The 24,568-nt window shown below is 44.2% G+C and overlaps 1 pseudogene; it reads right to left on the bottom strand.

The window, feature by feature from the left end:
• Positions 1–1,645: 1,645 nt before the first annotated feature.
• LOC131758136 (toll-like receptor 2) lies at positions 1,646–7,167 on the bottom strand (annotated as a pseudogene).
• Between the last annotated feature and the right edge of the window lie 17,401 nt (positions 7,168–24,568).

Here is a 24,568-nt window from a genome sequence, read left to right as displayed (position 1 = left end):
TTACAATAACAAACCAGTCACTATCCAAACCAATGCAGCAAGATTTTGCCTGAAGAGCAGATAAGGACAGCCCAGATTTTTAAAAAATTTCAGTCTTGCGGCCGTCCCCTGGTGGTGCGCTGACTTTCCCTAGCACCCACCTCCCATCCCTGCTCTTACCGTGAAAAGATGTGGGCTCTCCCTTATGTCTAAGATTTTGAACGTAAGTCCTTCCCTTGCGCGTTAACATCCCTGTTTCTCAAAGTGGGTAATTCCTAGTACGAACAGTCTTACATTGGCTTTCTTCATTGCCACAGAAACTAGTGAGACATGTTTGTAAGAGAAACTAGCTACCTTTTCAAAATTAAGCTGCCTTAATATTCATAAACTATATTTTATTTTCATAATTACATTTGACCTTCTCAAATTGAGATTGGAGGCTGAAGAAGCATTCTAGTTCCTCTTTGACACAGGAGGAAATGCCATGCAAATTCTAAGTGGCAGAATTGAGATTTGAAACCAGAGTTTTACCCTAAACCCAGGGTTCTTTGTGTTACCCTGTTCCACATGCCTAGTCTTCATCAAAGGCTCTAGCCTCAGGCAAACTTAATCTATAGGCATGAATGTGAACTTGAGGGGATGGGGTCTGTTTTTCTATACAGTTTACTGATAACAGTGGGGACATTTCTCTGCATCCCTGACCATCCAGGCTCTCCAGCTGTCTGAAACACTTTCTTCTTATCATTTCAAAATCTCCCCCTCTCTTCCTCATGATTTCTCGAGTGTGTCCTTCAGAAAACTTCTTTCCAATTTTTTGCCCTGAAACAAAACCTCTGTTCTTTCTCTATATATCTTTTCTAGTTGAGCTGCCTAGATTGACTGATGTTATTGCTTTGTAATCCCAAAGTTGATTAGAATATTCGGACAAAGTTAAGTAGAAATTATGTATTTACCCACAACTTACTGCCAGTGTCATCTACATGCAGTGAATTTTTCTCTACACTCTCAGCAAAGCTATTAGCACCTTCTACTCAGGCACATCCTTATACGTGTTCAGTTCTTCACGTTTTCAAAGCACTTTCACATATATCTTTTCACCTGAGTCTCATAATAACACGTGAAATGAATAGTTCTGATATTATTACGCCTTCAGTTCAAGTGATTAAAGAACTTGCCTCAACTCAGATGGCTCAGAGCCGAGTGGCAAATCCCAGGTTAGACTCCAAAATGCCTTAGCTTCTTTTCAGTATAAGACCTCCTCTAACTGCCTACACAACTTATTTATTTTTTAAGTTAGAAAATGAACACCATATGAAAAGATAATTCGGTAAAAAGTAACTCTCATGGTATCTATATTTTTGAGAATCTGACTGAAATTCTAAAATGAAGTTATAAAAAAACACAGTCTGTCTTGTTCACATAAAATATTTTGTAAGAGAGAAAATAATAAATATATCTGTCAAAAATCACTTAATGAAAATCTGTAATCCTTGCACTAATACACAGATCGTTGTACACAAATGCTCATTCTTCAAAAATTTTCTACTTTGAAGAGATTTCAATAACATCTGTAACTTTTGAAGAATACTATTTAATAGTGCCTATGCAAAATGATAATAGTAAAACTCTGAATCAACATAGAGCTGAGTTTTGAAACCTGAGACTATTTCATTTTATAGATATTTTTCTTTTAAAAACTAGAATTGTTCTTCAACTGAAACCCTTCCTGCTGGGGATGGCCTTTTTCTCAATGGGCTCCAGCAGGATGAGAATGGCGGCATCGTCGTTCTCATCAAAGAGACGAAAATGGGAGAAGTCCAGCTCGTACTTGCACCACTCACCCCTCACAAAGTTCTCAGAAAGCACAAAGATGGTTTTGTGGCTCTTTTCAATGGAGTCAATGATATTGTCGATGATCCACTTGCCAGGAATGAAGTCCCGCTTGTGAAGACACACTTAAAGGGAGGGTTGAAGTGCTCCAGCTCCTGGACCATGAGGTCCAGTAGGAATCGCGTTCACTGTAGGACACAAAAGCGTCATAGCAGATGTCCCTGCAGGGAGCCTTCCTGGGCTTCCTCTTGGCCTGGAGCCAGGCCCACATCATCTTCATGTACCACAGTCCGTGGAAACGGTGGCACAGAACCCCCGCCAGCAGGAGCAACAGGAAAAGGGTACAGCACACCGCAGACACCACGGCTGCCCTGTGGCACTCAGAAGGCGAGAGCCGGGTGTCCCGAGCCCGCTGGCCCCGCACGGGGGATGGAGAGTCACACAGGTAGTCGATCAGGACCTGGACCGGGGCCTGCTGCCTCTGCATGAAAGACAGGAAGTCGCAGGAGCAAACGAAGGTGTTACCACCAGCTTCCAAAGTCTTCAGTTTTTGAAAAGAATCAAGTTGCTCCTTAGAGAAAGTTTTATTTTCTTGCTTACTTTCCAAGAAGAAGGAAGTACCTGGGAGCATCTTCGACATGTACCTGAAAATGTAAAGTTCTTTAAGATGTGACAAAATAAAAGACTATATTGCTAACATCTACTATGCCTAGTGTCTGGGAAACATTGAGTGTTAGATTGTATAGTGTGACACTGGATATATTCAAGTATGTTACCTTTTCTGGCCACTGATAAGAGTTAAGTAAAGAACCAAGGGTACACTGACAAAGATCAATGTTAGTCAGGTTTTTCTAGAGAAAGCAACATTGTCCCGAGTTTATAGATTATTTTGTCTTAAAAAGTATGTAGGGAAAACCTTTGAACTGACTGTTTTTCGAACTGACTGTTTCAGTTATTCTCCAACCATCAAATGTTCACTGAGATCCAAGTATCCTGTGGATTTTAAATATTGAGAAGGGAGATATGGTATTAAGCAAGCTTTGGCAGTTTCAACTGTGAATATCTTTAGTTAATATAAAAGCATGTTTTTAAAGTTCTGTCATTGTGGAAAATTCTCATAGCTAAGCTCTGTTGTTATTACAGTTTCTACTGGGCCTGGTCTGATCATGGAATCGCAGCCATCCCATTTTCCATTTTCCTGAAATACAGTCTTCCAGTTCTACATTCAATAACTGATTTTCAAATCTTATTATTTAATTACTTCAACTTGTTTTACTATTAGTTTTTTCACTGTGGGCCTGAGTGTAAGAATGTCTTCTGTTACTTGTGATCTCATATGGAGAGTAGTATTTCTGAGTTCTAAATATTTTGGAAACTTGAAAGATTGACAAAACCTTTCAGAGTGAAATTGACCTCTTTATATGTGGTCAAAAGGTACAAATTTCCAGTTATAAGATATATACTTCTGGGAATGTAATGTACAGCATGGTGACTGTAGTTAGTAATACTGTTATTACACCTTCGAAAGTTGCTAAGGGTAGATCTTAAAAGTTCTCATCACCAGAAATAAATAGTAACTATGTGAAATGATGGATTTTAACTAAACTTATTATGATGATTATTTCACACTATATATACATATATCAAATCATTATGTTATACATCTTACACTAATACAATACTACATGGCAATCATATCTCAATAAAACTCGGGTGGGGGGTACACGTTGAGATACAACTACATGCCCACTAGAAAGGCTAAAATGAAAGACTGACAATACCTAGTGTTGATTAGGATGTAGAACAACTAAAACTCTCATACATTGCTGCTGGCAATGCAAAACGATACACCCACTTTGGGAAAGTTTGACCGTTTCTTATCAAATTAAATATGTACTTAATGATGCAACAGTCTCAATCCTAGGTAATTACGCACGAGAAATGAAAAAATAAGTCCACACAAAAGTATGTACTTTATTCAGAGCTAGAAATGACCCAAATATCTATCATCTTATGAACAGATAAAGAAATCATTGTATGTGTATACAATAGAATATCTCTCAATAATAAAAAGGCAGAGCTGCTGAAATATGCAAGAATATGGATGATCTGAAAAGAATTATACTAAGTGAAAGAAGTCAGACACAAACAAATACATACTATAGAATTCATTTAAATGAATTCTACACAATTCATTTAGATTTAAATTCTACACAAAGCAAAACTGTGACAGAAAGCAGGGGTATCAGGGAGCCAGGTTGGGGAGGGGATTGATTGCATAGGGGCATATGGGGACTTTTGGGGGTGATAGAAATGTTCTGTATCATGATTGTGATGGTGATTACATGACTGTATCTCTTTGTCAAGCTCATCAAACTGTACTTTTTATATTGATAAATTTTATTATATATAAATTATCTCAATAAAACTAACTTTAAAACACCCTCTTCTCTCCAAGAGCAAAGGATGGATATATCAGGCCTCCAAAATAGAGGAGCTAACCTTTTGCTTGCCTTTTAGAGAAGGAAGGAGAAAACACCTAATTTCTCTAGCAGGTCATCCTGCCTTGCTTATAAAATGTCTCCTTTTACTTTAATAGGTTTACATTAATTTCTCTCACTTGCAACCAAAAGAGACCTGACTAAGATATTTCCTGATGGAAAGAAAATTGTCTCTCAACTCAGGAAGTCCAAACTACCTAGAAATATAATATCATCAAATCTTCTCATATCATATTCAGATGGCTTTATCCCTTCTGGAATGCTCATTTTCAGCTCTCTGCCTTGCAATACCACTCCATGTGTAATCAGAGCAATTCATCACCCAAATTTTACAAAGTCCATTCCAGGACTAAACTCATCAGACTATAATGATTCCAGAAATTAAGATATTCCTAATAAGAATGGTCTATGTTCATTTTTTAAAAAAAGAAAAGAAGAAAGAAAGAAAGAAGAAACAAAGACCAATAAAATCTCTTAGAGTAAAATTGACTGCTTCATCTGTCAGCCCAGTGACTGAACTTCTACATTGATTTCAGACTTCTTGGTACCTAACTCCAAGGATTGGAAGCATCATACTTAAGTTAATTTAGAACAGAAAGTCCATAAAAGTCTTGTGTGTTTTTTTTTTTAATTTAGAGAATCTGTGAATATTTCAGGAATCTAAAACTTGGGAAAATGAAAAAAGAGAGGGAAAGAGACTTTTCTTCAAGTTCTCTGATGCACTATCCCAGATGCAAAGGGCCAAACCATGAAGATGATGTATGAGGTAAGTTTGTATAGGTTAGGTCCAAATATACAAAACTCTCAAGGACAATGCAAATAATTTTCATCTGTTTCAAGACTGGTAGTAGATGATAGAAAAGGAGATTTCAAATTCACACACAGCTGCTGAATGTGGCTGGATGTAAATTTCATGAGGGCATGGACTTTGTTCTCCTTTTTGCAGTGAAGTATTCCCAACCCTGAGAACACAGCAGGCACTAATCAACTATTACTTGCTTTTTTTAAAAATATTTATTTGGCCGATTCGGGTCTTAGTTGTGGCATACGGGATCTTTCATTGCGGCACGAAGGCTCTCTAGTTGCGGTACGGGAGCTGTAGAGTGCGTGGGCTCTAGTTGTGGTGCGCAGGCTTAGTTGGCCCGTGGCATGTGAGGGGTCTTAGCTCTCCAACCAGGGATCAAACCCACGTCTCCTGCATTGGAAGGCGGACTCTTAACCACTGGACCACCAGGTAAGTCCCAACTATTACTTTGTTGAGTGGTGGATTGACATGCCTTTTCAGAACATCAGTTGGGTCTGGAGGAATGGAGTATGGACATTGAGGACACAGGCGGGACTGCAAGAGAGAGAAGTCTGACCAGTGGCTTCTCGCCCCAGCTTCCTACCCTTGCCGCACAATATCTGACCTTGTTTAAAGACGAGAATGAAGAAATATAGTGTATTGTTTCCAACCACAGAGTCAGACAAAACCATGAGCGAGCAGCTGGTATCATTTTAATATCTGTATGGCCTCATCAGTCAGGAAGAATATGAAGAGAAGGCAGAATTTTATCAATTTCTAAGTTCTTTGGAGTGCCTTGGGAAATATATTGAAATATCTTAAGAATCAAATAACTGCTAAATCCAACCATGTGATGTGGCAGTCTGGGTAGAAGTTGCTGCCTTCCATGTGGATGGAAAAAAATGAGCTCATGATAATGACTCAGATCCAGGGACATGAGCTGTGTGACCACTGCCTTCTCTAGGTTCAGTCCTGTTAACAAAGCATAACTAGGGTTCAGTGCGTACCAGTCATGGTCACAGACAAGAATATTGCCGGCTTCCTAGGCCATATCATTGGCCACCTCTCTATGAATGAATTCCCAAATTATGTATGATGATGTAGTGGTTTCCCACATGTGTGTAAGTATCTTTTACCATATTTATAAGTGTATTCATTATATTAGAATTGTTTAAGAACTCAGGAAAGTTTTACTAAGTCAAAGTTTTACTAAGTTTTACTAAAGTTTTACTAAGTCACTTAAAGAGAACATAAAATATATTACATTTATAAATGCTGCTAAAATTAATTAAAAGTTTAATTAGCTAAGTTTGTAAATGGGACCAAACAAAAGCCAAAAAGTCCCTTTTAAACTGATGTTTAAATTTAGTAGATTTACGAATAGTTAGTCAAACCTAGAAGCTTAAGGAAGGACAAGAGTTTTAACTTGGCACATTTAGTTATTTAGATGTTAAATCATAAAGCCAAAGCAAACTCCTGAATTATCTCTTCTGCAGACAAAAAGTTATGAGGACTTTTTTTGAAAAAGAAAGCCAACATTGACAAAATTCAATTGGAGTCACCAAAGAAGCATTTTGCCATGTTCTTCCTTCCTCTTCTGCAGCCTGTGGCCGCGGCTTCCTCTGGCCTGAGCCGGTTACAGCCTCACCTTCTCGTCTGGTCCTGTCAGTGTCCTGCTCTTCCCTCAGCTCGGGAGTCCTTGAGCTGTCAATCACTGGAACAGATTTGACTGTGTATACACTGTTTACCATGTGCCAGCTCCAGCCCTTTCAGATTACTAAGAGATGATTTGTACTAAATATTGGTTTATATGATGGGATTACATCTATGGGATTAAATCCATGGGTAGGGTAGAGTAAGGCATCATCAGATCCAGGAACTCCACTCCCTGATCAAATATGAGAGTCACTGACTTATCTCCCCAACCTTTTGTAAGAAAACCAGTCCCCCTGAGGTTCCCAGCTCACATACACCATTTGCCCTCATGCCCTCCTCTGTCTCTCACCTTCTGCTGACCTGTTCCCTTCCTCTCACTTGTCGAAGACTTTGGCATCTGCTCACAGACTTCTTCTTAAGGTCTTCCAGGAGCCCAGCTGCTTCACTGTTCACAAAGATGACCCACCCGTCACCTCTCGTCTCCTATACCCCCTCGTTCCCCGAGCTCCTCCACTGCACTACCTCAGTCACTCCCTGGACCCAGGGATTACAAAGTTGTCCAAGTTCAAAGTGACTAACTCAGCCTCCTGCATCTTGCTCAGAGTCCACTGGTCCCTCCCCTTCCCCCAACCCATTGGTCATCTCCTGCCTTGTCTTTCTTCCTTATTTAGTGTAGATTCAGGCCAATGCCTGGTGCAGGCTGGAGCTCACAGGTGGAAGGCTCCAAAGCGGGATGGAGGAGTGGGAGTAGATGCGTATACTAAGACTGATCTTGTGTTAATATCTGCTCTTGAAGTTTAATGTATGTTTGTTTAATGCCTTAACAAGTCTATGAGGCAGGTATTATCTGCATTTTAAATTTAAAGAGGCTCAGAAGTGCTCAGGACTTGTCAAGTGACATGGGTAGGATTGGAACCTCACTCTGTCTGATTTCAAAGCCCCTGCACCATGCGTTTCACTAGATCTCCATAGACAAATGCCTATGCTTCATAATCTTGCTAGTTTTACTCAATGAGAATAATACTATTCAATGAGAATGTGACGGAACCCTCAAAGAATAGAAAAGGCTGGATTTTTTATAGTGCGTATGTACGTGCCCCTATTTTGTTGCAAGATTTCTTCGTACAAATGTTGCCCAAATGCATTGCACAATTCAAGTGTGATTGCCTCATATGAGACACTTAAGCAAAACAAACCTTGTCTGAAACGATACCATTTACTATTTTGAGAAGGAAGCTAAATGATGATTATATGGGACCTTCTCGATACCAGTTGACTTTCCCTCCTGTTTAAGCGAGTTTATGCATGTAATGTGCTTAACAGAAACTTGGCATACAGAGAGATCAATAACTGTTAGCTGGTATTATCATGATCACAATCGTTATCCTTCCTGGCTCATAACAGCTTTTCCCTTATTTCCTGCACACGTACTAAAATATAGGTTCATAAAAATATGCTATTCCAGCTCTAAAGGACTCACATGAATCGCCGCCATAAATCAGCTTCTGGACTGAATCAGAGTTCAGCCGCCAACCGTGGCCCATGCATGCACCATCGAGCACAGGTCCAAAGCCGAACTCGACTGGTTTCCAGGGCTCAGCATAACAGAGCCCCGCCCCTCATCCACAGCGTTATGGGGGCAATGGAGCAAAAGGGCCAGAGCTTTGTCATCAGAGAGACTCGGGTTCAAACCTTGCCTCTTCCACATGCTATAGCGTTATGACTGAGCAGATCACAAGACTCGACTCCGTTTTTACATCTGTTAAAGGGGAAGGATAACTCTTAGCCAGGGTATAATGCCCAAAAGCTGGTACATGCTCAGTGTTAGCTATTATTTTTTAAGAGGCATTTAAACTGTGGGAACTTAGTTCCTGCTCTAGTTTGCTGTAGGTCAGCCAGTCTAATCCAATTGTTGATGGATCAGGAGAAAAATAATGAGAACATTTGTCCTGGGGGAAGGAATCTCACACAGTCACTTGCTCTGCCCACAGCCACCTTTCTATTTCCTGATTCAAGGGGCCACTGCCCCCAACCCCCCAGAATCTGGGGAGACAGGAGAAATATCACCTCGACAACCATGAACCTGCCATGGCTACAGTGGGGTCTGGTCCTCCCTTAACTGTCCATCTGTCCAACAGTCCAGATTGACTTTTAGAAAGTTAGGATACTGTGACTTTTGTTTGTTGTGAGAAATACTATTTCAAAGTGTTTTTAAAACAGGTCTGCCATGAAAGTGCAGTAGGGAGGCAGTGTGTGCTGTGGTTACAGAGAGAGGTTGTGGGCCCTCTTGCTAACTGCGTTTTCCTCTCCAGTTATCATCTCTGTACAATGAACTTAATAGGGTTGTTATGACGATTAGGCAAAGTGCCCTCTGCAAAGCTCAAGCGGAAGGCCTTTGGGAGTGCTATGAGTTGTCTGTCAGTAGAGCCAAAAGAATAATTGTATTTATTTTGTGGAAAATCAACTGGAGAAATGAAACTGCCTGTCCATATCTGTGCACAAACATTCAGCATATGAATGATAATAATAGATGACAGAAGTACACAGTGATGGGGTGGATGAGAAGAGAAAGCAGATTATAGCTCTGTTGACTGAGGAACTCTTAGACCCGTGAAATTGCAGAACTCAAAGCTGTGTTGGCAGATAATAAAAATTCCAAGAGAAAATTAAATGATATGAATGGGTGTGGATATCTGGGTAGATTTTTCCCCCCACTCTTTCCTAAAACAGCATTTGTTTCTAATCTTAAGCTGACTGCCAGGAAAATTACCAGATAACTGTTTGCCACTCAAATAATCAGATCCCAAACCTATTTTTCTGGTCCAATGAGGACAGAAGACCCAACAGGTGAGGAAAGACCTTATCCAATGTCAACCAAATATAAAGTCACTGACCCTCCCCCCATGTCACTCTCAAAGAAGCAGGCGTTATCAAGAAAGAATTATTCCTTGAGGGACCTGGAAAGGACTAACTGGCCAGAAATTCTGTATAAAAATGATGCCATAGAAAGCATTCACTTGGATGAATAAGCCCCTTTGATAAAAGGTAAATACACTAAGGAATGTAAATATTATGGGGCTTCCGACTTTAAGATGAATATGGTTTCCCTCTTACCAACTAGATGAGCTCAGTTTCTCCCAGAAAATGAGGGTTTGCTGACACAGGCGGAGGTGCAATTTGGGAGCAAAGGGTGTGGCCTCAGGCAGGTTCAACTGGGACAATGAAGGCGAAGTATTAGGGAACGGGGAGGGGGGGACCCCCTCAGAAGCAGAGAATAGAGTCCAGGAAAGGGGAGGGGACAGAGAAGGGGGGAGGGGAGGAACCCACTCCAGGAAAACCTCATTTGAGAACACCTTTTGCCTCTTTGTCAAGGGACGGCTCCAGGCCACAACCGCAGGCCCAACAATAGCATATTGTTTCGGAGGAGAGACCTAGGACTGCTCTGGGAGGGGAAGGTCGCTGCTCTCCTTTCCAAGCCCGCGGGCCAGCTCTGCTGAGGAAGCTTCCCTGCATTCGCGGGCACACAGGAAGACTTGTTCTGCTTAAAATCTCAGAAACTTGCACAACTGGACCGACCCCAGCTCTGCCAGGAAGCGGGAAGGACAAGCTCTGTCTTGCCACAGGCTGTCCAGGGAGTGGCTTCAGTCAAATTCCACTCTTGCATCACATGTTTCCAGAAATTTCAGTTTTAGGAAATGAAAGCGACTGCTCTGGAGGACCTGAACTTCCTGTTGGAACCAACCCATGCCCAGCACAGGCCATCGTGCGGGAAGCCAACCCAGAAAGGGGCGGCCTGCAAAGGGAGGGTGGCAAGACAGCAGGACTGTCAGGCACCTACGAGGGGCCAGACATTGGCTTTCTGTTGACAACGTTTACTCAGCGTGTCCTTCTGTCAGGCATGGGTGAACAGCACAAAGTCATGGCCCCTGCCCTTGAGAAGCTCACAGTTTTAAAAAGGAATAAATTTAACAAAACAGAAACAGACTTACAGATACAGACACCAGACTGGTGGTTGCCAGAGGGGAGAGGTGTGGGTGAGAGGCAAAATGAGTGAGGGAGGTTAAGGGGTACACACTCGTTGGAATTAAATAGATAAGACGCAAGGATGTACTGTACAGCACAGGGAAAATAGCCAATATTCTATAAGAACTTTACATGGAGTATAATCTATGAAAATATCAAATCACTGTGTCCTACACCTGAAACTAATGTAATATTGTAAGTCATAATTCGATTGAGAACAAAAACTCACAGTCTTAAAGGGAAGACATAAGTTGTTCAAGTAATTCCAAGAGGGGTAACATGAACATTACACATGAGGCGAAAGTCTCTCAGAATCCCTGTGAAAGATTTATGAACCCCATTTTGCAGATGGGCAAACCGAGGCTCGTAGAGGTCAGAGAAGCTAGTAAGAAGCACGGTCAGGATCTGAACTCCAGTCACCTAATTCCATAGCCCATGTTCTTTCTATCAGCTGCCTTTCAGTCTCTACCATGTGTATGTCACTAGGGTGAGAGCTTGAAAAACGATTTACTCTGAGCTTCATACCTTCCAAGGGTGAAGAGCTATAGAAATAGGTGGATTTGCCAAGAGTAGTAGAATCAAAAATGGCGACAGGAAGTGGTGGCCCCACCCTCACTGGGTCGGTGGTCTTCTGAGTGTCAGTCAGTGTTTCTGGGCCTCAATTTCTTGGGGGTGTTACCTTTTTACGGGGTTGTTAAGAAGATTAAATTAGATGGTGGATGTGAAAAGTAGTTTGTGAGTTAAAACCACTGTTCTCATGCTTATTATTCTTACTACTACTTTTCACCTTTGGAAGATACAGTAGTACCTGCCTTAGGAGCAAAGAGCAGGCGTGCTTACTGCCCAATTGGAAAGATTTGAGCCCCCCAAGCTCAGGGATCCTCTGCTGTCATACACCCCACTGTGTGTGCAGGTGTCACAGGGCCCTCTTTACCCTGCCCCGTGGGAATCCGGGCTCAGTGAACCACGCAAAATGCTGATACTCTAGCTGCTGCTATTGCTGTAAGAAATTCTCCTTTGTCACTGGTCTCCTGTGTTCTGCCAGCAACCATGGGACGGTGACAAGCCAACTGGTTAGCTTGCCTTTGGAAGGTGGAAAAGGCAAGGAAACGGACTTTTCTCCAGAAAGGATTTTAGCCCAGTGTCTGACCTCCAAAACTATAAGATTAAAATTTTTTTCTTGTCTTAAAGACACTAAATTTGCAGTGGTTTGTTAAAGCAGCAACAGGAAACTAATACAGCACTGTCCAGAAATGATCGTATGTGAGGTTTTACCCCAATTGCAAGCTAACCAGTCAAGGAACGACCTTGACTCTGATACTCTGGTCTCCTTCTTTCCCTAATTAACACACTTATGATTACATTGGGCCGGCCCAGAGAATCTAGAATAATCTCCCCATTTCAAAACCAGCTGATTAGCCTCCTTAATTCCATCTGCAGCCTTAATTCCTCCTTGCCGCGTAACATAACATATTCACAGGGTCTGGTGATTAAAATGTGGACGTCTTTGGGAGACGATTATTGTGCCTATCACAAGTGGTAGGAAAGGAATCCACAAGTGTGACAGTGGACAAAGGGAAGCCACTTTGCAATATAACATTGTCACAAAATATCCACATGTTCGAGTCTGGCTGTCCCAATTTCCTGCATTTCTCAGGAAAATTATAACCATCACTACGAAATAAATCCTTATAGTATGTTTATGAAGTTCCCTACATGAGAAATGGCTTTACTGTAAATCGAGGCCTGTCCTCATGGCTTTCATTCTGAGGCTCTTATTTGACAACCAGACTCCACTACGTGACTTCCTGTTTGTTACGTAGCCTATGTCGTAAACCAGAGTATTCCAGACATAATCTACAAGTTTGGCAAAAATGCTAACAGCCAATTTCTCATGACACAGATAAGACCAATGACAGTTTTGTTTTATTTATCTGGATTAAGAAACACTCATTTTATATTATCCTATTTTTTGTTTTAGCATAAATTTAGTTCCTACCATGGATCAAATCATATCATCCTTGTGCATAATGAGAATTGGAACTCAGTAATAAACTTATGACAGAGTTTTAGTTGCTTTAGACTTTTCAAAACATATTATATTTAACATGTTATATTTAATGAATAATTTATTATAGGCAAGTATCTCTCTCTTAAGTTAAACAAAACAAAGTGCTTTTCCATTTATTCGTTCATCCAATAAGTACTTATTGAGTGCCCACTATATGCCAAGCAATGCTGGGGAATTAGAAGCGAACGAAACAAATCTCTGCCCTCGTGGAGCTTAATTCTCGTCAGGTGGGTGGGGAGGCCAACCTGGCGGCGTCACTGGGTCCTCTGTTCAGGGGTCTCATCAAGCTGAAATTCAGATACTGACTGGGGCTCTCACCACAGCCTAAACCAGGAAAAGAGTCACTTCCAATATTTCTCAGGGTTTTGGCTGAATTCATTTCTTGAAGCGGTGGGTTGAGGATTTGTCTCTAGCTCAGGGTCGCTGTTGGCTCCTATAGGGGCCACGTGAGCGTCTCCAATACAACCATTTACTTTACGACAGCTGATTCTTCAAAGCCGGAGGCACAGACAGAGTCTGCTAGCAAGACGGGGTCTTATACCACGTGTCATGATTATAGGACCGACACCTCATCACATTCACCACATTCTATTGGTGAGAAGTAAGTCACAGATCTTGCCCACACTCAAGAGGAGAATATTATACGAGGGCATGGACACCAAGATTTAGGGACCGTGGGGACCAGCCTAGGGTCTGCCACATCGGGACCCAGGATGAGTCCAAAGGGGCCAGTTGTTGTGCACAAGGGAAACTCTGGAACATGGCCCCATGCTACATGTCCAGAGGGCGGAGAGATGGAAATATTTGGTGAGCAACATTCACGACCTCCACAAACAAACATGTAAATATACAACATGTCAAGTGATTAATAAATACTATGGAGAAAATAAAGTAGTGTAAGGGGAGAGGGATTGATGGCATGTGGGAATGGGTATCAATCAGAATAGCTTAGGTTATGCTGCTGTAACAAATATACAGAGACCACTGAGGGTCCAGACAAGCCTCCAGGGAAATTTTGCTCTAGGTAGTGACTCAGCGATTCAGGTTAATGTAAGCTGCACCAACCTGTGGTCAAATCATCTGGAACATGTGGTCTGCCCTCTCACTGCAGAAGAAAGCAAACATCGATATGGTACATTGACTCTGAAGTGCTTCAAACCAGGAGTGAAGTGACTTGTGCTCAGATTCATTATCCAAAGCTTCAAAAGTTCATAAAAAAACAGAAGTAAAACCAATGCAAAACTTAAGTGGGAATTAGTAACCTCACTTGTCTTGCAAAACTAAGTTAAACTAAGCTTTGCTTGTATGACGACTCAGGAAATTCTCAAGTCTAGTCTCCGTCTGTGTTTGATTTCAACAAAAGCGATAAAGGGCAAGGAAGTACAGTCTCCACGTGGGCAATAAGGTGAGACCAGGATAGAAGCCTAAAGGGAGAGAGGGAGTGTCACGGGGACATGTAGGGAGTGAGTGTTTTGGGTGGTGAGAACAGCAGGTGCAAGGCCTTGGAGGCAGAAGCTTTCTTGGTGTCTTTGAGAGATGGTAAGGAGGCCAGTGCTTGGCGTAAAGTGAGAAAGAAGATGGGCTGGTGGGAATCATGTCATGCAGACTCTTGGGGGTCATGGCTCTCACGTGTCATGGAAAGCCACGGGTGGGTGTGGAGTGCAAGTGTGACACAGGCTGACAGATTGAAAGTTCCAGCTCCGGTGGCTCTGTTAAGAATAGACTATCTCAACACCTTGTCTTTCAAACCAAAAGCCCACACACTCCATAACCCAACCTTTGTAGGTGGGGCAGGCAGTGCTCTCTTAAAGCTTGGCTCTCTCAGAAGTCACTTGTAATAGGTCTCTGAGTATTGGATCTCGGCATTATTTTAGGTACTCTTTCAGAATGTATCAATTCTCCATTTCACCTTGAATAATTACTGGGCAGAAGCTCCCTAGCCTGTCATTCTTAGAGATCTGATCCCATCTGCAAATAGTCACCTTTCAATAATGTGCTTTTTATGATACCATCAGCTTCGGAGGTTCTGTAGAAAACAGAGAGAGTAGGTATTTGGTTGTCTCTTCCTGAATCCCAGGCTGAAAGACAAGCCTCTATTTGAGCGCGCCCTTCGGTGGCAGAAGGGAAGAGTATGAGACAAATGGCCATGTGGCGCCTATTAAATCTTCTCCTGGAAGTTAGCACACTGTCACTCTGCGCACATTTCACAGCCAAGGCAAGAAAGCAGGCCAAGCCTGACAATGGGGCATGGAGTATATCCCGCCCACAGCGGGTGCTGTTCAGAGAGAGAGTGCATATGATCTACCTCGGTCACTAGATCAAGTCAGTCTGGTCTGAGATCCCCTAGGAGGTCTTCAGCTTAGAAGCGCAAGTTCCAGCTGAGCGTGGGGCTCTTGGGGAATCACTCTCCGAGGAAGGGTGAGGCCAGGAAGAGGCGCGGTTGTGAGGAGGAGAGGAGAAGCTCCGGGTCGCGGCGTCTGCGGTAGGAGAGGTTCACAAAGAGAGGTGGTCTGCAGGAAGTGAAGGATCAGTTGCCTCAACGAGAGACGGCCAATCCCACTGGGGCTATCTTCGAGCCACTGACCTCCTGCTTCAAGTCGCCAGGATATGGTAAAGGCAGCAAAGCCAAGTAACGTCTGCAGCTCAGCCTCCAGCTTTCGCTGGTGTGAGCTTTTCAGTCCCATCACACTTTGCTGTGCACAGGTCACTGTGGTTTGCTGCACTGCCGTGTAGCACCTCCCAGGGGCCAGGCGCCTCACTGAGGTGGGGGGAGTGGGGAGGGAGGCAGGTGTGATTCAGGAAAGGGCACGAGGTACTTGTATCAGTACATATGCCGAAAGCAGGATGCCCAGTAGGAAGATGTCTGAGGAACAGGAAACCCTGCCCTGTGCCTCGTGTCCTGCTCAGTGGCTGAGGTTGGGCGGGGACCAGCCTTGGTCTCTCCCAGTCCTAAGTTTCCATGACCACACCTCTGTATTAGGCCAGCTTTTCTCACAGGAATGACCTGAGTAAAACAAAACTTCTGTATTTAAAACATCGTGTTTTAGCAACAAGGTGGGGCTATTCCACAGTTTATTCTTTTGGCAACAAAACACACAGCTGAGTCTTCCCCTGGCTGACTCACGGCTGCTGACTCAGCTTGGATTTAATATCACATCAAAGACCCCAGTGGTCATGTTCTCACCTAGGGTGATCAACTATCCTGGTTTCCTCCAGACTGTCCTGGTTTTAGCCATGAAAGTCTCACGTCCTAGGCAACTCCTCCAGCCTGGGCCAGTGGGGTGGCTGATCACCCAACTCATCTTTTTTTTTAAAAAAAAAAATTTTATTTACTTTTAAATTGTTATTGGCATATAGTTGATCTACAATGTAGTGTTAGTTTCAGGGGTACAGCAAAGTGAATCAGTCATACATATACATATATCCATTCTTTTTTAGATTCTTTTCCCATATAGGTCATTACAGAGTATTGTGTAGAGTTCCCTGGGCTATGTAGGTCCTTATTAGTCATCTATTTTATATCTAGTAGTGTGTATATGTCAATCCTAATCTCCCAATTTATCCCTTCTCCCCCTTCCCCCCGGGTAACCATAAGCTTGTTTTCTAAGTCTGTGAGTCTGTTTCTGTTTTGTAAATAAGTTCATTTGTATCATTTTTTAAGATTCCACATATAAGCAATATCATATGATATTTGTCTTTCTTTGTCTGATTTACTTCACTCAGTATGACAATCTCTAAGTGCATCCATGTTGCTGCAAATGGCATTAATTCATTCTTTTTCATGGCTGAGTAATATTCCATTGTATATATGTACCGTATCTTCCTTATCCATTCATCTGTCGATGGACACTCAGGTTGCTTCCATGTTCTGGCTATTGTAAATAGTGCTGCAATGAACACTGGGGTGCCTGTATCTTTTCAAATTATGGTTTTCTCCAGATATATGCCCAGGAGTGGAATTGCTGGATCATATGGTAGCTCTATTTGTAGTTTTTTAAGGAACCTCCATACTGTTCTCCATAGTGGCTGCACCAATTTACATTCCCATCAACAGTGCAAGAGGGTTCCCTTTACTGCCCACTCTCTCCAGCGTTTATTGTTTTTAGAGTTTTTGATGATGTCCATTCTGACTGGTGTGAGCAGATACCTCATTGTAGTTTTGATTTGCATTGCTCTAATGATTAATGATGTTGAGCATCTTTTCATGTGCTTTTTGGCCAACTGTATGTCTTCTCTGGAGAAATGTCTATTTAGATCTTCTGCCCATTTTTTGACTGGGTTGTTTGTTTTTTTAATATTGAGCTGCATGAGCTGCTTGTATATTTTGGAGATTAATCCCTTGTCAGTCGCTTGGTTTTCAAATATTTTCTCCCATTCGAAAGGTTGTCTTTTCATCTTGTTTATGGTTTCCTTTGCAACTCATCCCTTCTAGTGGATTCTACAATGAACTGCAGGGTGCTGCTGTGGCAAATACGTGGATTTTAGCATCAGGTAGACCCAAGTTCAAATCTTTGTGTGTGCTACGTCACTTCCAAGCTGTGCGATCTTAGAGAAGTTCCTTGTTATTCCAAAACAGAGACAGTATTTACCTGTGTGATTTGTTATAAGGTCTGTTATAAGGTTCTCACCTCACCAGTCACCACATCCCCATCACTCACTTTCTTCCATGTTACAGGCCTCTGTTCTCTTCCTCAAACACGCAAAGCTCTCTGTCCCCCTGTGCACTTCCTGTTCCCCTGTCAGGGAGGCCTGGGTATTCCCAGACAGGATCCTTCTTGTCATTCAGGTCCCTGCTTACCTGTTCCCTCCTCATGAGGTCTCCCCTGGCTGCTCACTCAGGAGTCCCTTTCCCAACACTCTCAGGCACTCTTTGTCTTCTCCCTGTTTCATTTCCTTCGGAGGGCTGAACATGAGCTGGAATTGTCTTGTCTATTTATGACGGGGGCAGGCGACCTTCTAAAATGGCTCCAAAGGCCCCCACTTCCTGCTACTCATCTCGTCCCCTTGAGTGGGGGGCAGGACCTAGGGACTTGCTCCTAACAAAGAGAATATGGCAAAGTGATGGCAGGTTACTTCTGAGATTATATCCTAAAGGCATGACTTCTGTCTTCCCTTTCTCTTCCGATCTCTCTCTCTCTCTCTCCCCCACCCCCACCCCGCTTGCTTGTTCTGCTGACGCGAGCTGAGATTATATCCTAAAGGCATGACTTCTGTCTTCCCTTTCTCTTCCGATCTCTCTCTCTCTCTCTCCCCCACCCCCGCCCCGCTTGCTTGTTCTGCTGACGCGAGCTGCCCTAATGGGGAGGTGCATGTGGCCAGAAACTGAGGCCAGCCTGCAGCCAACAACCAGCAAGACACCGAATCCTGCCAACAACTACATGAATGAGCTTGGAAACAAATTCTCCCCCAGCTGAAGCCTTGAGGTGACTGCAGCCCTGACACCCCAAACGCAGCTGTGAGAGGAACTCTGAGACAGAAGGCCCCAAGCTGAGCTGTGCTGATTCCTGACCCGCAGAAACTGTGACATAATAACTGTTGTTATTTTCAGTCACTAAGTTGGGGGTCATTTGTCAGGCAGTAATCAAGAACTAATGCAGTGATGTATCGGGTTTTTTTCCCCCTCTAGACTATTAGCACCCTGGTAGAAGGGAGCATGCCTGTCTTGTTTACTGTGGTATGTCCAGAGCACAGAACAAAGTGTGGCACATAATAGCTGCTCAGTTTTATTGAATGAGCAAATCATGAGGACACGGGCTGCCTACAGGGCACTCAGGACAGATGAAACAAACATGTGTTGAATGAATGAGTGATTTAGTGGCCAATTAAACGTGAGGAGGGTTGGGAAGAGAGAGTGTCTGGGCTGACTTATCTGTAACTATCAAGCACCTAGGCCCCTACTGTGGACTCAGAAGGTGGTAAATGAATAAGTTAGTAAATGAACAAACTCAGGCATAGATTTAAGGAAGGGATAGATTAGAAGTGATAAGTTTCATGTTGACACATTGAGAAATATCGGTACAATGTCTAATAGGCATTCAGAAAGAAATCTAGCTTTTCATAGAATGTTAAATGAGAAAAGCAATTCACGGAATAGTGTGTATATCCTATTTTTGTAGAAACACACACACACAAGTCTTGAAGGAAACATACCGAAACGCTGACTGCTGCTTTGTGGGTGGTAGGACTACAGTGGTTTTCTTTTTTTTTTTTTTTCCTTTTGTTTATCCATATTTTCTACAACAGACAGAACAAACAATAAAGGTATTTCCACTTATTCTTAAAAAGTTGAGAAAGAGCCACGATGGATTTAAGTCAGTACCATGTAAGAGGTCATTCCCGGGGTGGAGAAGTAACACAGTGAGAGGAAGAAGAGAGGATTATGGTTGCTGTGGGCAAAACCCCCAGCATGTGTAAAGTAAGACTTCTGGTCGGGTCAGAGAAAAAGCATTTGGTGTTGACTGTCAGCGGTGCGACCACCTCCTCTGCGGCCAAGCTCCCTCTGTGCCTGCCCAGACAGCCCCCTTCTCTGAAATACGTCTCAGGCCTGCCTTTCAAATCCATTTCTGGCCACACCCCAGCCTAGCCTGACTTTCTCTCACACTTGCACGTCTACTGCTTCCTGCTAGCAACCAGCTTTTCCCAGCCCTGGAGGCTGTCTCGCATTTGACACCTAGAATAATATCCATAATTGTTTTGATCACCCTCCTCATTGTAGCCTGGGCATGAAATCGAGAGCTTAAGACTGCTTCAGCCTTCATCTCATCCCCAGTTGAACTTGACCGGACTTTCACTTCCTATCAGGAAGTGAAACATAGGAAACCAACCTGTTACCTCCAGTATAACCACTATCCACTTCTCCCAGATCTGCTCCAGATTTACTCCAGCGATGATCCCTTTCTTGGCTACCTGGGTTTCAGGCCTACTAGTTACTCCAGCAAACTGTTTTTGAATAGCTATTCAGTAATTGACATATATTTGTGCCTGTAGCAACACAGGGAGCACACACTGTGTGTGAGGAGCCAGCTTGGGCTCCTAGGGCAGGCACAGACCGCAGGGACTGTGGGCTGAATCTAGTTCCCCAGGATGTGGGAGCCTGTCGGCGTGGGTGCCGGCCGGTACCACACGGAACAAGTACTCAACTTCGAGGAACTCCCGGAATGGCGGGGCCACAAGTCACATTTCCGCGGGCACTGCAGGGCCTTCTCCCCTGCAGGAGGCCCAGGCCTTGTTGGCTGTGTGGGGTTTAGACTCCATAAACCTCTCCAACTAGGGGGGAAATAAAAAAACCTTCTCCAAGACTGTACAGCGTGGTTACACATTAGGAGGGCTCAGCGGCATCCGCTACCCGCTGCTCGGACAAGTGAAAGCCTCTCTTTCCCCGAGTCGGACCACGTGACTGGTTCCTGCCAACCAGCTGTAGGCGGAAGTGACGTATGAACATACTGTACGTCACTGCCGGAGCCAAGCCCGGAAGAGCAGGGTGGGCATTGTCAGCCACTCCTGTGGATGTGAATGAGGATCCCCCTTGCGGAGATGGTCAAGTCACAAGAGCACAGTGGCCTCGATACTGAGTCCCACCAGAGGACAGTTACCCTGGAGTGTCATTAGGGCCCGTTTGGGGATCCGTTTGTTTCTGCAGCGTAACCTAGCCTTTCCCAACTAATACACAATCAGCTCTGGATTTTGACACATTATTCTGATTTAATGAACTTTTTTAATTAAAGAAGGAAGGCAAACAAGAGGTTGGTTTCTTTTCAGCAGCGCTGTGGTTCAGGAATACGTGATGGATTGGGGGACGTGGCCTAACCCAGCGCTGCTTGCTCCTTTTGTGGCAGGAATTGCATTTCATATTGAAATAGACTCAGTGGTCATGTTTCGCGCCAGTGTTGCAGCCCACCCAGTCCTGAGGTCACGGCGCTTGGTCTGTTCCTTCCATTTTTGTTGTTGTCCCTTCCATTTTTTAAACATTGTCAGTAAGTTCTACATCTACAGAGAATGAATAAACATCCAATTGGAATAAACATCCATCCAGATGAAATGACACTAGGTAAAGTTTTTGTTTTCAGTTTCTAAAGTAAGAGTTTTCCTTTATAAATACTACATACATTCTAGGTACACAAATAAATACATTTTATTTTACTGACATCTTCTCCGTACTCCAGCGTGAGTATTAAATTGTTCAAATGTCTGGGTCACACAGAAATAATTACTCTGAAATGTTAATTAGAGTTTGCATAAATATTATATGTATCTTTTAAAAGTTGTATTTAAAAGGTGATTTTTATAATACTTGCCCTGTATTTTAACTAATTATAACTAGACTGCATTGCATTTTGTATGTTGCCTATACGAGTGTTTAAAGACATTCTTATATGCCTTTAATCCTAGCCCAAGTAATTACCACATACCTCATTTTATAGGATTTTTATTAGGGAATGCTTAGTGAAAGTTTCACTTTGCCTTTGCCTTTAAATTATGTCCTTTTATCGCATCATGTAAATTTTATTAGGACTTTAGCATTTGTTTTTAACATACTTACTTTCACCATTGTTAAATAAAATATATTTTCCCTTAAGATTTAATTAAAAGTTTGGGGAGGAGGTGGAGTGATAGTAATTACATGCTTATACTAGACAATACCCCCAAATATATATCAATACAAAAAAGGAAATGAAAATCACTCACAATCCCACCCAGCAGATGGTGCACCCTCCCCCTCCCCCTGCCCCTGCCCCAAATTCACTATGGGCTCATACTGCGTATAAACTGTATCCTACCTCTTTCATTGCCTATGTCATTCTCTTACAATGATTTTTAGAGGCTTCCTCGTATCCCAACATCTGAATGTACTGTAATTTAAACCTATTCCTATCGTGAAACATTTATTTGCAACTCGTCAGTGTTCTAAACACTGTAATGAATCTGCTCATACATCATAGGCAGAATAACAACACTGCCCCAAAGATGTCCACAGCCTAAACCCTGGAACCTGTGAATATGTGACTGCATAGCAAAAATATGTGACTTTGAAGGTATGATTAAGTTAAGAACTTCGAGATGGGGAGTTAATCTGGGTGGAACCAATCGAATCAATCACATGAGTCCTTAAAAGAAGAGAAACTTTCCCAGCTGTGGTCAGAGAAAAAGATGTGACAATGGAAGCATGGTCAGAGGGGTTCCACGTTGCTGGCTTTGAGGATGGAAAAAGGGGGCCGTGATCCAAGGAATGTGAGCAGCCTCTAGAAGCTGGGGCAGTCGAGAAAGGAGCAGATTCTCCCCTAGAGCCCCCGCAAAGGAACACAGCCTTGCCAACACCTTGATTTTAGCCCAGCAAGACTTGTGTTGGATTTCTGACCTACAAAACTGTAAGATAATACATTTCTGTTGTTTGAAGCCCCCAACTTTGTGGGAACTTTTTACAGCAGCAACAGAAAACTGATTTTTGTGCACAATTTTTTTTTACTGTTTTCCTTGGGAGTCAATTCCTAGAAGAGTCTTCAAGGTACCTAATACACGTTGCCCACCAATTTACCATCTCATCAGCAATGTACAAATGCCTGCTTCACTTGCCCCTTCCCACCCTGAGACTTAAGTTCCTGTGTATCCTGTTGTTTCACGTTCTTTCATTTAAATTGATGATAGTAATTATATGGAATACTGAAAGTAGCCAACTGAGGGTTTACTATGTGCCAAGCACTATCTAAAAACTCATTCATTAGATCTTCCCAGCAACTCTATGAGGTATGTTACCATTATTATCCCCATTTTACAGAAAGAGGAAACTGAGGCATGGGAAATTTAAGAATGTGCTAAAGCTGGACTTAGACCCCACAAAGTCTGGCCCCAAAAGGGATGTTCGTTGATGAGTCTCCCATTAAAATCAAAGCTCCTGATAGGCAGGGTCGGCCTCTGCCACCTTACTTACTCTAGTGATCCTCAGGTTTTCCCCGGTGGTAACATAATCCAATGTAGTAACAGCTGTCATGAAGAGCTCTGTACATGGAGATTGGTATGTAAGAGCATGCATGTATGTATGTGTGTTCACAGTATGTAAGGAACTGTGGTAATTCTCCTGCCTTTGCTTGTGGTCAGCCACAGAATCATCGAAGTATTCCCTAATTATTAAGACTCACTTCTTTACTGCCAGATACTTGTGCTCACGCACGCCCCTCCCACTCATTCCTTTCCACACACTCCTGTGTATCAGACACTACGCCAGGCACCAGAGACAATACTGAACCAGACAAGAGAGGAGGGCTGTACTCGCGCTGATGCTGTAACACAGACCCCACACAGCAGTAGCCAAACAAGAGAGAACTTATGTGTCCCTTCCCAGTGCAGTCGGAGCCCAGGGCTGTGAGGGCAGGTGCCTCTGTGGTGTCGGAGACCCAGGTTCCTGCTCTCTTGTTGCTCTTCCATCCCCTAGAGCAAAGATCAGCAAACTTTTTCTGTAAAGGACTAGAGTAAGCATTTTAGGCTGTGCCCTGTTCGGTAGAGGAATGAGGAGTGGCTGTGTTCCAGTACAACTTTATCCACAAAAACAGGCCGGAGGCCATGGTGTGCAATCTAAACCTGGGCGTCTTGTCACTTCTCTCATAAATAGACCTATTCTGCGCAGGTCTCTGCCGTCCCTCCCACCACGGGGGTGAAGTGCCCCTGTCCATCCAGGCTCAGGTGCCTGCAAGTGACACCCTGGGCCCCACCTGCCCCCTCTCTGCCCAGGCCTCGCCCTCAGCACGCAGCAGGCCCAGCGCTCTCCCACCTTGGCCTCACGTCCCCACGTCAGCTCCCCACAGCTGGCCTTCTCCACTGCCACCTCCATCTCCCGTGTGAACTGGCTGCGGCTGGAACAGCTGAGGACACCGCAAGGGTCATGGGCTGGATGCAGCCCTCAGGGCTCCCTCATCTGACGGGTCCCCCAGCCTCTGACCCAGCCTGGGCCACTGCCTCCCCTCTGGGCCTCCGACCTCCTCAGCGATTCCACCCCAGTCTTCTCTGCCGCCTCCTCCTCTTCTAAACACGAGGGCCCCTGGCTAAGTGCTCGGGACCCTTCTCCTCCCTGAGAGGCCCCAGTCACTCCCATTGCTCTAGAACCATCCGGAGGCCAAGGATAGACGCCCCCCCCCGGTCTCCAGTCCTGAACTCCACCGACCTTCAGATTTGTCGGGGCCACAGCCTCCGTGCCCACTGCACCTGGGTGTGAGGCCCCCCCCCGACACCGAATAGTCCAGCGCCGACCTCTCGGCCCCCGGCCCCCAACCAGACTGACCCTCCCCCCGCCCCGGGGCTCTTCCTCTCGGTCCAGAGCATCAGCAGGACCCAGCCCTCGAGGCTCAGCAGGACCCAGCCCTCGAGGCCCAGCAGGAGCGCTGGCCTCCCTACGCCCCTGCACCCCAGCCTGCTGGCACCGTCCTGTCACCCGCTGCTGCAGGCGACCGGCTGCCAGGACTGTCCCTCCCGCCCCGCCCCCCCAGGACCGCTCTCCATCCAGCCCTCAGTGTCTGACACTCAAATCAGATGACAGTCCCTCTCCCTTAAGACACCCCAGTGGCGTCCAATGCCCTTCCCGTCCTCTCCTCGGAGGCCTACGAGGCCTTAGGGAGGCGGCCCCTGCCCCGCAGCCTCTACGGTTCCTCTGTGCCTGTGGCCCTGACTCGCGGCGCCCCAGCCGCCCTGGCCTCCCGCCGCGGAGGCTTTGCCCTCGCTCTTTCCTCTGCTGGAGGC

The sequence above is a fragment of the Kogia breviceps genome, chromosome 6, assembly GCF_026419965.1.
Source record: "Kogia breviceps isolate mKogBre1 chromosome 6, mKogBre1 haplotype 1, whole genome shotgun sequence".
In the NCBI taxonomy this organism is placed as follows: Eukaryota; Metazoa; Chordata; class Mammalia; order Artiodactyla; family Physeteridae; genus Kogia; species Kogia breviceps.
This window is presented reverse-complemented; position numbering and strand designations above follow the sequence as displayed.